General features: G+C 42.9%; 1 protein-coding gene across 1 annotated transcript in view; it reads left to right on the top strand.

Moving 5' to 3' along the window:
- The first annotated feature begins 9,283 nt into the window (after positions 1-9,283).
- FREM1 (FRAS1 related extracellular matrix 1) overlaps positions 9,284-15,825 on the top strand; it is a 40,100-nt gene continuing 33,558 nt past the window's right edge. The window contains exon 1 of the mRNA XM_015425413.1: positions 9,284-9,369. The gene's annotated coding sequence lies outside the window, so the exon portion shown is untranslated. The remainder of the gene's footprint in view (positions 9,370-15,825) is intronic.

Here is a 15,825-nt window from a genome sequence, read left to right as displayed (position 1 = left end):
CTGCCTAAGATGTAAAAATGCAGATCTGGCAACTGCGGCAACCTGGGCCTCCATAGACAAAGAGGCATCCAGTGTTACTCCCAGGCTCCTCACTGTTTGGGATGACACCAAAGGTGCCCCTTCCATTGTGGGAAGCCTGGTGCCCACATCCATGCCCCCTCGACCCAGGTACAGGACCTCTGTCTTCGATGGATTTAACTTCAGCCGACTCTGCTGCAACCATCCAGCCACAGCTTCCAAGGCCTTTTCCAAGGCCAACACCCAGCTTTTCGGGAGCAGAAGATGGGTGGCCATCCATTAACAGATAGAGCTGGGTGTCATCAGCATATTGGTAACAACCCAGCCCATAACTCTGGACTAACTGGGTGAGGGGGCGCATATAGATGTTAAACAGCACTGGCGAGAGGATGCCCCCCTGCGGCACTCCACATTCTAGCGGGTGCCATGGGGAGACCCTCTCGCCAAGTGCCACCCTCTGTCCCCAACCATGGAGAAAGGAAGGAAACCATTTCAAGGCAGTCCCCTGAACTCCTACATTGGCGAGGCGGTGGGTTATAAGATTGTAGTCAACTGTGTCAAACGTTGCTGTCAGGTCTAATAACAACAGAAGTGCTGACCTGCCTTGGTAGATCATAGAACCTTATTAATTTAGGAAAACACTGAACAGTATCATGCCTCACCTGCAGTCTGAAGTGGTATAGTCCATTCTGTCACCTCATTTTGCTGTATGTGTAAGCCAGGCCTGAATCCTGAAGCAATCTTTTGTTATATTTTCTCATTCAGCATTTCTTGTTCACTCCCCCCCCCCTTTGTCTTCTGTCTGCCCTTTCCCTCATTTATTTGTCTTTTTTTCTGTCAGTCTCTATGGTTTTTCTGAGGTGCTCTGTGTGTTATTTTCCTGTCAGCCTCTATGGTTTTTCTGAGGTACTCTGTGTGTTATTTTGAGGGCCAGTACAGGGTGAGAGTGAGCAGCATTTGTTTTTGAAGACATGGACCTTTTTACTTAATTTTCCCCTTCTTTTCCAGATAGCTATTTTATACTTTATATTACATTTATATTTAATGTTTATATGTTTATCTTGAAGGAATGGTGAATGAACCAGGGGGCAGGGCAAGTGTGAGAGGCTTACATGGGGTGAGCATCACTACTGTCATGAGTACAAAGGATTTGGCCGCTTGCTAAGCCTTTCAGAGCAACAATATGGAGCCAGTTTGTCTTCTGTTCATTCATTGGCTGCAGCTTTTTTAAGAAGAAGAGAGTATTAATGTTGTCATGAGTTGGGGGGGGCAATTATAACGGTGTTCTCAGTCATGAGAGTCTTTATTTTACTACATTTTTATCCTGTTACTTCTCCAAGGAGCACAGAGTGGCATACATGGATCTTTCCTCCCCATATTATCCTCATAATGGTCATGTGAGGTAGGTTAGATGGAGAAAGTGATTTGTTCAAGATCTCATGAGATTTATTGCAGAGCCAGGATTTTAACCCGGATCTCCCAGTCCTACTTCAACAAACTATCACCTAACATATGTGCTTTGCAGAAGAACTATGATTTGCTTTCTTTTTTAACATTTACTATTAAGGTGCAAGAGGGCCAGATGAAAGAACTGGATCCATCTGTAATCAATGTGGTTGATGTGTTATTTTGAGGGCCAGTACAGGGTGAGAGTGAGCAGCATTTGTTTTTGAAGACATGGACCTTTTTACTTAATTTTCCCCTTCTTTTCCAGATAGCTATTTTATACTTTATATTACATTTATATTTAATGTTTATATGTTTATCTTAAAGGAATGGTGAATGAACCAGGGGGCAGGGCAAGTGTGAGAGGCTTACATGGGGTGAGCATCACTACTGTCAGAGGTGCATTAGTCACTGGCTGCAGTACACAGCCAGAGTACAAAGGATTTGGCTGCTTGCTAAGCCTTTCAGAGCAACAATATGGAGCCAGTTTGTCTTTTGTTCATTCATTGGCTGCAGTTTTTTTAAGAAGAAGAGAGTATTAAGGTTGTCATGAGTTGGGGGGACCAATTATAACGGTGTTCTCAGTCATGAGAGTCCTTATTTTACTACATTTTTATCCTGTTACTTCTCCAAGGAGCACAGAGTGGCATACATGGCTCTTTCCTCCCCATATTATCCTCATAATGGTCATGTGAGGTAGGTTAGATGGAGACAGTGATTTGTTCAAGATCTCATGAGATTTATTGCAGAGCCAGGATTTTAACCCGGATCTCCCAGTCCTACTTCAACAAACTATCACCTAACATATGTGCTTTGCAGAACTATGATTTGCTTTCCTTTTTAACATTTACTATTAAGGTGCAAGAGGGCCAGATGAAAGAACTGGATCCATCTGTAATCAATGTGGTTGACCTGGATATACCTCAAGATTCCCTGATGTTTACTGTTCTCCAGCAGCCTCAACATGGATTCCTTGTTAATGGATTGTATGGCAATGACATCATCCTTTACAAACACGCAATTAATAGTCACCAGTTTCATGAACTTCCCGTGCATAGTTTTTCCATGGAACTTCTAAAAAATGGTAAATGCTCTGCCTCTTTCTATCTCTGTTTCTTATTTTGGATTGTTTCTGTTGGATACAGTGAGACAGTAAGAAACTTTAATCTCTTCGTTATTCACCTGTTTAGGAGGCTGTCTTTAAACAAGTTCTTGAAATAGAAAATCAGATCTGTTTTACATATAGAAATGACTCCAGCATGTTCTGTCTGAACACACTTAACAGCTTGCTCTTAGCCAAGACATGACTCACTAAGAGCTAAGCAGTGGGATGGTAAGCAGTGGGGTACCACAGGGTTCAGTACTGGGTCTGGTACTTTTTAACTTGTTCATTAATGATTTAGAGTTGGGCGTAAGCTAAGTGACTAAGTTTGCAGGTGACACTAAATTGTTCAGGGTGGTCAGAACCAGGGAGGATTGTGAAGCGCTCCAGATGGCTCTGTCAAGGCTGAGCGAGTGGGCATCAACATGGTAAATGAGGGTTAATGTGGGCAAGTGCAAAGTAATGCACATTGAAGCCAAAAATCCTAACTATAAATACACGTTGATTGGGTCCGAACTGGTAGAGACTGACCAGGAGAGAGATCTTGGAGTCAAGGAATATAACTCACTGAAAATGTCAACCCAGTGTGTGATGGCAACAAAAAAGCCAATGCTGGGGATTATTAGAAACTGAAAACAAATCAGTCAGTATCATAATGCCCCTGTAAAAATCAATGGTGTGGCCTCATTTGGAATACTGTGTACAGTTTTGGCCACCACACTTCAAAAAAGATATTGTAGCATTAGAAAAAGTGCAGAAAAGAGCTACTAAAATGATAAAGGGGATGGAACACTTTACCTATGAAGAAAGGTTAAAGAGGTTAGGGCTCTTTAGCTTGGAGAAATGACGACTCAGAGGGTGACATGACTGAGGTTTACAAAATTATGCATGAGATAGAGAAGGTAGAGAAAGAAGTACTTTTCTCCCTTTCTCACAGTACAAGAACTTGTGGGCACTCAGTGAAATCAATGAGCAGTAGGTTTGGAACATATAAAAGAAAGTACTTCTTCATCCAAATAATTCATGTGGAATTCATTACCACAGGAAGTGGTGATAGCTACAAGCATAGACAGCTTCAAAGGTGATTGGATAAACATATGGAGCAGATGTCCATCAGTGGCTATTAGCCGTAAGGTATAGATGGAACACTATGTCTGCGGCAGTAATGCACATACATTCTTGGTGCTTGGGGGGCAACAGTGGGAGGGCTTCTAGAGCCTGGCCCTGCTGATGGACCTCCTGATGGCACCTGGGTTTTGGCAACTGTGTGACACAGAGTGTTGGACTGGATGGGCCATTGGCCTGACCCAGCATGGCTTCTCTTATGTTTTTAAGCCATGCATGATGCTGGGGATCCATTCTTACATCCCCAGAAATGTAACTGAGTTACAAAAACCATGTACAGAGGTGTGGGGAGGGGACAGTACTGGCAAATGGTGTCAAGCAACTGGCTTTGCCTAGCAGTTTCTTGGCTTTTCAGAAACGTTGGTTCAGTTTTGGGCCTAGTCAAATAATAGAAGACCTCTGTCTGGAAACAATAATTTTGCAGTTTCAGAGAGTCTCTGAGAACTTATCAATTTTTCAATTTCAGATAAGAGATGGGAGTTAGATGAAGGTGCAAGAGAGTTCATTGGTGTCTAGACTTCAAGGTCGGAAGACTAGGAAGGAGTTTCACCTCTACATTCCATCTCATTAGCATAAGGAACCCTGGAAGGGGGGAAATGGCTTTCTTAATTGTGCCTATGTGCAGCTGCAGGGTTTGTGGTCACATGTCCAGCAACACACCTGATTGGTTAGGTCACCTGGCTAGTAATACGTTTGATTGGTCAACTAGACTCAGGCCAACCTGCTGGCAGTTTAGCATAAAGGCAGAACATTCATTCTACTTTTGCACCTCTCTAGTTTGGACACCTCTTGGTTCTTTATGACTTTGAGCCAGGTTGGGCCTTGTATGGCCGAAAGACCTGTCTTTTGAACTTTGAAACTTTGCTTGGATTCTGTGTCTTAGTTGGACCTGATAACTTATGGATTAGAGAACAAAAGCTTGTATATATTTAGATGTTATTATTTTTGCCTTGCTCTTCACTTCTGTTATATTTATATATTCCTGCACATTTCTCTTAATATACATTATTAATATATTATGGTGTTCTTAGGATTTTGGAGTACCTTGGCCTTCAATGACTACAGCTAGTGGAGTAATTGTTTTGTGGAATTCAGCTTGCGGGTGTTCTACTCTGTACGGCTGACGTCTTCTTTAAGACCAAATAAGGGTTAAAAAAGAAGGCTCCAGTAGTAGGTGATGTGGAAGACCTCTGCCTGAGACCTTGGAGAACTGCTGCCAGTCGGAGCAAACAACACTGACCTTGATAGACCTGACTTAGTATCAGGCAGCTTCATGTGTTCAATTTTAGTGGGATGAGAAAATGTATTTATTTTCATTATTTATAGTCCACCTTTTTCACTTGGGCTCAAAGCAGATTACACAGAATGAGCCAAAGTATTTATTGTCCTGAAGTAAGGCAGAATGCTTAGAAAAGGGGCCTTGCCGGTGTTTGAGAGTCTATGGCGTTCTGATGGATTCATGAACAGCTGTTGTGTTCAAGAATTGTCCCGTGTAATTTGAAACAAGCTGGGTGTGACCAACAGACATGCTGAAGCAGGGAGTGTGAGGTGGTGGATGGAAACAGGGGAAAGATGTAAAAGAACCTTTGAGGGAAGCAGGTTTATTCTCTCTCTCTCTCTCTCTCTCTCTCTCCCTCTCCTATCATCATCCTTTCACCCTATCTCCCAGGAATGAGGCTGATGTATATTCATGATGACTCCGACAGCCTAGCTGATGCCTTTGCAATACAGCTATCAGATGGGAAACATAAAGTGTCAAAAACCATTTCGGTAGAGGTCATTCCAGTTAATGACGAGAAACCAGTGCTGAGCAAGTAAGCCACATGTCCCTGTTCCAAATTGGTCATGTGTCCTGACAAAATGATTCAGCAGTGATCAAAACAGCAAATTAGTAATTAATAGAGCTAATCTCCTGTAAATAACCACAGGCTAATGCCGACAGTGTTCCACAGGAGCAGTCCTTAGTGAAGGACATTCCGCTATGTGGAACGAGGGAGAAAAGTAGCCAATAGTGAAATGGAGATAAATATGAACAGATACACATGATATGTATGGGCTATGTGTGTAAATATTATAGTTAAATGCAACAAGTTCTTTCTGGATTTCTGTTGAAAGATTATTTCAAAGCAATCATGATCTTTGCACACCTTCTGGTGGTCATTCTGCCTTCGGGGCCTGACCCTCACAATGTGGTGTCGTTAGCTGTAAGGACGAATCTCAGAATCCTGTATTTTGCAGCAAACTGCCTTTGCAGAACAGACAGTAGAAGGTACAGAGAAGAAGCCTCTGATAGAATGAATGGAAGGCATAGTGACAAAAAGAGAGAATGGGGATAAGAAACAAGCAGAGACTAGACTGAGTCTTCCTAGGAATTTGCGTTATCCTATCCAATGTGGAACTTGCACTGTAGTGGAAGAAATGGTAAACAACAACAGGCATTCAAGAACGAAAGAAATTTAGTGCAAGCACAGCTGGCTTTATAATTTTGCAGGCTCTACTAGCCAACTTGGCTGCATGTATAAATATACAGGTGTATCAGTTTTGTACTGAATAACCCATTGCAGTTAAAAGAGAGAAAGAGATTTTGCGTGGTCTCAGACTAGGACCATTTCCTACAATTAAATTGTTGCAGTTTCTGCACAGGCTGCATGTAGAATTACAATAAAGGATCCACACGTGGGTGGATATTGCCATCCATAGTTTTCTTTTAGTTTAAACTGATTAGTGCTATTATGTCGTGACACCAGAAATATCACTTAATGGTAGAAAAGAAGATGGCACAAGTCAATGGCACAATAGCAGCCACACCGCCAGTAGTTTGAAGGCTGATCATTGGAACTGTTTTCCAGCACACCTCAAAATACAGGTCATCCAGAGAATATTGTGAAATGGTAGCACAAAGAGTGGCTGTGTTTCTGTTCTGGCACAACATCCAAAAACAAAACAAACAAACAAAAACCTCAAGAAACCAGCTCCTTGAAAAAGTGGGAAGATAAGGGAAAAAGGGGGGAAGTGTTGATATCGTCTAGAATCCCTATTATAACTGCCTGTAGAAATGGTGGTAATTAACGATACCACACTTGATAGTGTGGAAACCTGAGTTCATCTTGTTGCAGACTTCGCTGTTCAACTCCATTTCCATAACCTAGTCTTGCATTTGAAACGTGTAGGGGAAGAGGGTGTTGTGTTCTTTGAGTATTTCTTCTTCCTGTCCAATTTCCCCCCTCCTTTTAAACAAAGGAATACATGTGGACTCTTTGTTTCAGGAAAGGTGAAATAGAGGTGAATATAGGGGAAGCCCAAATTATTTCTAGCGCTGTTCTGTCAGCTGAAGATAAAGACACCCCTAGGGAACAAATTTACTTTTTATTTGAAAGAGTCCCCGAAAATGGACATCTTCAGCTCAAGGTCAGTCTTTATATTTCAACAACAATAACAAAACCCAAATTGCTCACTTGTGTTAGAACGGGAGTGAGTTTAATCCTTCTCTTTCCTAAATATATTTTATGGCTTGAAATGCACTGCAAAGACAAAGATAATTTTCATTTTGGTCCTCATAATAATCCAATGTTGGATGTCCCGTTCTCATTAGAGTAACTGCTGCCAGCAGGGTTCTTTCAGAGGAAGTTGTTCACAGAAAGTATACTTCATCCTGGAGGCATCCTACTGTGTTCTTCTTTTAGTCCGTCTGCCTAATATGGATCAGACTTACGTTTTGTTGGATCCAGATGATTATCATAAACTCCAATGGCTAACACACAGAGCTTATCAAGTCCCATTCCTAACAACAGATGCAACAAATTTGTTGACATCCACCCTAAGCTCCTTGGAAGAAGGGCAAAATGAAAATGAATAGATAGAAGTTTGCTCACCTTCCACAGGAATAATTTGTAGACAATCTGGTTAATAAACTGTATGTTATTTTATTTTAGTAACAGTTTTTCTTTCTAGGTCGGTCATGACTGGGTGACCCTGCAAAATGGAATGAAGTGTACCCAGGAAGACATAGACATGAACTTTGTGAGATATGTACACACTGGAGCAGTTGCCTCAAAACAGCATGACGATTTTATGTTTCATTTGTGGGATGGAGACAACAGATCCCCAGTCATGGTTTCCGATATTACCATTAAAGACATAGAAAAGGGTAATTCTATTTCTGTTCCTCACATAAACTCCATTTTGTTTTATTGTTTCTTTCTAAACATTAGTTCACACCACAGGCTTGGCAATAAAGGAAGTAAGGCTGCATGAGTAGTTTGTTGGATGGTATCTCCGTGATAGTAACCTATGTAAAAAGTTAAATGATGATATGGTGGCCAGCTCATATCAGGACTTAGAACAGCCCTTGACTGGGACAAATCTTCCTCAGAAGAGAAAGATCATACCACAAATACCACCACAAATGAGAACCAGGGCATGCTGGGACCCCCAGAGAAAAGCTCCAAAATCTACCACTAGAAGTGTCCACCAGAGAATGAGGGAATAAAATCCATTACTCATCCCTGTGACTAATAAAACAGATCCATATAACAGAATGTACCTCAGTTTCCACCAGGGGACAAGACCCAGTTGATGGCCCCCAAGCTGGGTACCTCGCTGAATGGCTCCAACTCCAACACCCCTTATGGGGGCCCAGAGTGGGGAGATGAGCACACAGCCAGTTTATAACACAGTGTCATGATGCACCAACACTAAGGGAGGGTGTTACTCCTCAGCTGAAGCTGGATCTTTGCTAATACTACATGGACTTTAGACTGCTTCATACCTAATAAGTACCTTTGCAGGTTCTTGCAGGCCTGCTTTGTGCTTGCTGGGTCCTGAACTTTTTCTGCTGTCACATCTTTTGGGCACTTCCTTTGCTGAGTTTCACTTATCTATCTTGCTGCTACAACTTACAGAGCTAAACTGAGCCTGCCAGGCAAGATACAGGATGGTTCACCACAAGTGCTGTCCAGCTTTTCCTAACCTTCCTCAGTGTGGCAGTGTACATGACCACTATTAGAGTGAACCAGGTTTAAGTAGGATTTTACTAGCTTCACACATGCACACGGATTGGATGCTATCAAAACAATTGCAGGTTGGGGAGCTGGAGAACTTTCTATTCAGTATATATTATTAAAGGCATGATCATGTCATACTGTTATGCAGGGCTTTTTCTGGGGGAACTCGCTGGAACGCAGCGCCGGAACCTCTTTGACAAAATTATTTTTAAAATGTTTAAAAGTTCATGATTTTTCAGTATTCAGATTGAAAACGTCATTTCCCTCTTGAACGTTCCGGCACCTCTTCTGCCCCCCCCCCCAAATGCCCTGCTGGTATGTACCACATATATGGAACATTTTCTGTCCTTGTCCTTATGACCTTTTCCTAAACAAATTAATATTTTCTTCATGCTTCATGGATCCTGCAGGAAACATTGCAGTTTTTATGAGACCCCTGACTGTGTTGAAGGGTGACAGAGGCTATTTGATGACTGACGTCCTCCATGCGGTTGATGGCACTGAGAAACCAGAGGAGCTCCTCTATGTGATAACATCTCCACCACAGTATGGACAGATTGAACATGTCCACTATCCTGGAGTTCCCATTACAAGTTTCAGCCAAATGGATATGGCAAGCCATATGGTCTGCTATGTCCATAACAGCAAGGCAGCTGCTCCAAGAGATATGTTCAGGTAAGTTCTGAAGAACCTATTATATACATGGTGTATTCTATTAGCAAATTGGTTGGATAATGGGGCAACAGGGTTGCCAACCTTCTGGTGGCGGCTGGAGATCTCCTGGGATTACAACTCCAGGTGACAGAGATCCGTTCACCTGGGGAACATGGCCACTGTGAAAGTGGACTTCATGGCATTATACCCCACTGAAGACTCTACCCTCCTCAAACCTCACCCTCCTCAGGCTCCACCTCCAAAATCTCCAGGTATTTCCCAACCTGGAGCTGGCAATCCTAGGGACAACCATCAATGTTTTCATAGGAAAACTTTATTCTTGCTATGCATACAAAGCTATCTTTGTATGATGCAAGATAAAGATGCTGGTTCACTGCCATTTATTTAAATGTCTATACCCTGCCTTTCAATGCGGTTAACAGTCAGCACTGTAAAATAACTAATAAATATCAATACACAATAAAACACCAAACCATCACACTGCAACAAAAATAGGAATAGCAAAAGTAAAGCAGCTTGAGGCGCACCAAAATAAGATAATAGCCAATTGTCCAGACCAAATGCATACTAAAAAATACAGCATTTTGACAGATGTCCAAAAACAAAGAATCCAATTGCAGCTTCTGGGGCAGCGAGGTCCAAAGATAGTGCCACTGTTTAAAAGGCTCTATCTCCTTTCCACTTGCTGCACCTCACATGGGAGCAGCACATGAAGCAGGGCTTCCAGTGAAGGTATCGGTGCAGTGGAGGTGGGCCTTGAGATACCCCAGTCCCAAACTGTATGGAACTTTGAAAGTCAACACCGTGCTTTGAATTGGGTTCAGAATTGTTCAGTTGGAAGGAGCCATAGGCCAATTATTCCGTCTCCCTACCCAGTGTAGGTATTCCAGTGCTGGATCATCCCTGACAGGTGGCTGCCCAGCCTTGGCTTGAAGACACCCAGTGAAGGAGAGGCCACTCGCCCCACAGGTGGTTGGTTCCATTCTCAAACGGCTTTAACTAAACTCTACCGTGCTGTAACTTTAAACGCATTCGGTCTAGTCTTGCCCTCAGGAGCAGTAGAGAGCAAGCCTTTACACCTTCCTGTGTGACAGCAGTGTGCTTATGTGAAGACTGTATTTATTTGTTCATTTACTTACTTGATTTATAAACCCACTTTTCTCCCTAGTGGGAACCCAAAGTGGCTTGCAAAATTCTCCCCTTCGTTTTATTCTCATAACCAGGGCTATTTTTGGGCAGGGATGCACAGGAACGGAGATACGGCTGGCCAGAATTGTTCAGTTGGAAGGAGCCATAGGCCAATTATTCCGTCTCCCTACCCAGTGTAGGTATTCCAGTGCTGGATCATCCCTGACAGGTGGCTGCCCAGCCTTGGCTTGAAGACACCCAGTGAAGGAGAGGCCACTCACCCCACAGGTGGTTGGTTCCATTCTCAAACGGCTTTAACTAAACTCTACCGTGGCTTGCAAAATTCTCCCCTTCGTTTTATTCTCATAACAACCATGTAAAGTAGATAGATCAAGATGGGTAGCTGTGTTAGTCTGCCTGTAGGAGAAAAGAGCAAGAGTCCAGTAGCGGCTTAAAGGCTAACAATATTTGTGGCAGGGTGTGAGAGCTTTTGTGAGTCACGGCTGACTTTGAAGTGGCTCATGAAAGCTCACGCCCTGCCACAAACTTTGTTAGCCTTTAAGCGTTTACTGGACTCTTGCACCTTTCTGTGTGTAAATTAGGTTGTACTGAGGGTGTGTGAGTGGCCCAGGTCACCCAGCAAGTTTCCATGGCAGAGTGCGGGTTTGAAGCTGGTCTCCCAGATCCTTTATTTAGCCTCACCGCCACGTTGGCACTTCAGCCAGGGATTCTCTCTCAAACCCACTGTATTTTTATACAGTTTGCATTGTCAGCCATGGGTGTTTCTTTTGCAAAAGAACTGTGACAGACGAATATGAGGAAAGAATAAACAGGATAGAGTTGGTCGGGGGAAGTGGACTGGAACCTTCAGTTGAACTTACCCATTCAGCATCCTGTTTGCAGGGCAGCTACGCTATACGGTTGTCAGGATGAACCAGAGTATATGCATTTATAGTTCAGTTCTTACAACTACCTTGACACCTGCTCCTGTTTTCCAAGTAATTATAAGCAGGGGTCATTTCATAGAAAAAGAGGTGAAGGAGCTCATTAGCATAACTTATTAGCATAACATTTGCATATGCCACACCCCCTGACATCACCAGAAGTGTGTCAGAAGGCACCCCCCACCGCTCAGGCTCCACTGGACTGTTTTGGATTGCTAGCTAATGGGGGGGGACGTGCAGATCTGCCCTCACAGAGGAGGGAGAGCTTGTACCTGAATAAAACTTGGTCTTAAAGGTGCCACTAGACTGTTTTGGATTGCTACCTATGGGGGGGGGGACACGCAGATCTGCCCTCACAGAGGAGGGAGAGCTTGTGCCTGAAGGCGGGCTGGGAGGGGGGGGTTCTGTAACTTACCTGGCCTGACTGTGGGCTGCTGGGAGCAGGGGGCAGGGCTTGTTGCATGTGCCTGCCCCCTGGGCTCCTTACTGCCGGAGCTCCACTCCTGTGCGCTCCCGCAGGAAATGACCCCTGATTATAAGAAAGCAAGCTACAATGCAATGCAGCATCTCCTTTGAACAATGAGGCATCAGAATGAAAGTTGATGTGCATGTTCACAAGTGAGGGAGGCATTTCAAACTACTGTACTTTAATAGCTATCAAGGAATAGGGTTGAACTTATTAATTAATTGTATGATGCATGTGTGGAATATTTTGTATGTGTTCTTTTAGTCGGAGTTCGTCCCTGTGCAAGAGATTGTATACTGCGCACACCATTTACGCATCTTGAGCCAGGAAACTCATTTAAGACGTTCTGTTCACTCTGAAACTAACATTATTTGTCCGTGGTGCATGAAATCTATTTTCATTTGATATGTTCTAGTGCAATGTAAAAATTTTTAAATTTGACTTAGTTGAAGGTTTAAAAGCATATAGAGAATTTAATAAAACAAAATATGTGCCCGTTGACAGTGATTTATCAGTTTGTACCCTTCAACTGCAATTTCTTATTTTTAAGTTAAGTAAGCCATTTTAAGCTTTGGGGAAATAGCGGAATTTTTAAAAATGTTAAAGCCAGATTCAGAATATATTTCAGGGCTTTTGTTCCAGTTTAACTAACCTAGTAGAAGAGTGTGTGCATATCACACAGGCATCTATAGTTACACTGGTACAATCCTGCAAATGAAAATGCCCAGGCCGACTGAGGCCAGGCACATTTTGACAGATGATTTTAATGAAAGGAAGATAATGCATGTCTGTTTTAATCATAGTAAATGATGTTCCTGGCTGCTAGGATTTGGCGAAGAATTTGGTTATATATTGAGATATAAATACTGTGGCAGATTATTAAAAAATAAAACACCAATGGCTGGTGACATTTAATTAAATGGGGGTTTTAAATGATCAGATTTTTACCATCCGTTAAGGCACTTTATTCCATCATAAACCTCTAGGCATTGTTTGTTGCTGCTGGCCTGGAAGAGGGATTTGGCAGTGCTCGTTTTGGACAGATGACTTCAAGTGATTAGCAATCTGACATCAGACGCTGGCAGCAGGATGCTAAAAGAACATGCTAATGTCCTCCATTTTGACACACCGGCTCAGTTTTGTAATGAGCTGGCTCTGTCTTGGATTCCATTTTTATATTTTAAATGCCATGACAGATGGTAGGTCCTGCAGCCAGCTCCATCGCCATGGAACTGCAGAAAGCAGGAAAACCTTGGTAATGGTGAAATCAAACCATGTGACTTGCTCTCTTAACTAAGCTTGAGAGCTATTCCCCCTGCCCCCCCCCCCCGCACACGCACACACACACACCACACACATTTCATCAGAGTGATGAGGATGTTGGCTGCTTCCTATTCCTGGGGGAAACACGGGGCAGGACTAAGTGTGAAATAAACAGAATGCTGGAGGAGAGGATCATGGTATTTCCTTGAAACAAGCAACCTCGTTGTCTTGGAGAACCTAGCTATGCACACCATTTTCATGGCAATTATTAGGCTTCCTTTGAAATTTATGGCACAAGCATCTATCCTTATCAGTGGAACTGTTTGCCAGATCTCTTTACTTATTAGAGCTTTGGATCATGATGTCTTTGAACCTTTGCAAAGCAGGAGTCTTGTCATTCAGCAATGGTATTTACACTGTTAACTACAGTCAGCCTTAAGGCGCTTAGGAGTACAAGCTATTATTGTCAGGGGTACCAGAATTCCAGTGGCAACATACTAACTAGGAAAATGTTCTAGGAGGAATCTCTCACCCACAGGCTCCTTGGAAAAGCATGGTCTATATTACACATGATCATTTGCCCCCGCTTTCCCCCAAAACTCTACCTTTCCCTTCACTTCGTACAAGTGAACGGAACAAGAGTCTGTTTTATTTGCTTGTGTGGAACTAGGAAAAGGGTCTGCAGCTGAGAAACCCTTAAGGAGGAAATATGAATTTCCCTCTAATGGTACAAGAATGGATAGAATTAATTTTTGCCTATGGCAACAAAGCAGCCTGACCCCAACCCTGCCCTTCGTTACTGTTCTTCATCTTCCAAAATCCTCAGAATGTTTTTGTGTATTCCTGAACTTTCTGTTATTCCAGCTGAAGATCTGATACAACTAAACTAATGACAGGACATCCGTTATCCCATTGGCACAAGTGTTAGGTCAGTGCCGACAGCTGCTGCAGTGTTCCCAGAGGGGAATACTGCCTTTCAGTAAATGTATTCCTTACTTCTATAAAGTGTTTGGCCTGCCTACTGTCATTCCCATCTGTCTGATGGCATAACGCCTACATGCAAGTTGGTCAACTCCTAATCATCAGTGGAAGAGAGAGTTATTTAGGATGGTAGCCCGGACTGCGGTCGTTTCTTTGATCTGAAGGTTACAGACTGTACTGCTGAATGTCATTAATCAAAAGAAGGTACCTAGACTCAGTCATACCAAAGCTTTTATGACCTCAAGAGTCTTAGCGGTATCATTCATCCTGTGAACTATGGCAAAACACATGATCCAGACAATGACTATTTTATCTTAATGAAATAGGGTCAAAGCTCAGTGGAACACACCCCAGGTTCCATCCCAATGAAAAGAAACTCAGGTAACAAGAGTGGAGAACTTGAATAGCCCCTTACTGAATTCATTAGACTCAGTATATAATGGCCCCGATATACAATGTGCCTTCCACTGCTCCCTCCCACCCTATCCTCTTCAAACAACAACAAAACAGGCATAGTATAGAGTTTACTGTATAGCAGATACATCAGTTGTGACATTTCCTGAAGATGAAGGACCTGATAACTCACACCCTAGTGCCTTTCAAATTATGTTATTGTATCATTCTGTACATGGCATTTACTTTCAAGAGTACTTGGAAACAACTACTTCTGAATACAACTGAAATAACAAACACAACATACCTTGGTCATTCATATAATTTTACTTTTGAGGCAGTTTCATTGGCTTACAGTTTCTGGATCACATTCAAAGTGTCAACTTTCAATGTATGCATTTGTGCTGTATCTGGCATTTAGACCATATCTTACTTTCCCAGCTTTCAGGTACTTATTGAACCCAGAACTGCTTACTTTCAGCAAGATTGTTTTATCGTGTGACCATCCTCCAGTATATATAATTCTGTTTTGGTCATGGACTCCCCTGAACATTCCAACACACTCCAAAATCAGTTCGCTCTCTGATCTGTCATTCAGAGGGTCTCTCTATCCACTGGCTGCTTTGCCTGAGTCCTGCCTCCAACATTCTAAACATAAGAACATAAGAGAACATAAGAACATAAGAGACGCCAATGTTGGATCAGGCCAAAGGCCCATCCAGTCCAACACTCTGTGTCACACAGTGGCCAGAAATACCAGTGCCATCAGGAGGTCCAGCAGTGGGGCCAGGACATTAGAACCCCTCCCACTGTTGACCCCCCCCAAGCACCAAGAAGACAGAGCATCACTTGCCCCAGAGCCCCTAGCTATACCTTGTGGCTAATAGCCACTGATGGACCTCTGCTCCATATGCTTATCTAATTCCCTTTTGAAGCCGTCCATGCTTGTAGCACCCACCACTTCCTGTGGCAGTGAATTCCATGTGTTAATCACTCTTTGGGTGAAGAAATACTTCCTTTTATCCGTTCTAACCCGACCGCTCTGCAGTTTCATGGAGTGCCCACGAGTTCTTGTATTGTGAGAAAGGGAGAAAAGTACCTCTTTCTCTACCTGCTCTTTCCCATGCATAATCTTATAAACCTCGATCATGTCACCCCTCAGTCGTCTTTTCTCCAAGCTAAAGAGCCCTAAGCGCTTTAACCTTTCCTCATAGGGAAAGTGTTCCAACCCTTTTATCATTCGAGTTGCCCTTTTCTGCACTTTTTCCAAAGCTATAATAT

This window comes from Gekko japonicus, unplaced genomic scaffold, assembly GCF_001447785.1.
Source record: "Gekko japonicus isolate JY-2015 unplaced genomic scaffold, Gekko_japonicus_V1.1 scaffold191, whole genome shotgun sequence".
Taxonomy (NCBI): domain Eukaryota; kingdom Metazoa; phylum Chordata; class Lepidosauria; order Squamata; family Gekkonidae; genus Gekko; species Gekko japonicus.
Note: the sequence above shows the minus strand (reverse complement) of the source record. Positions and strands in the feature narration are given on the sequence as shown.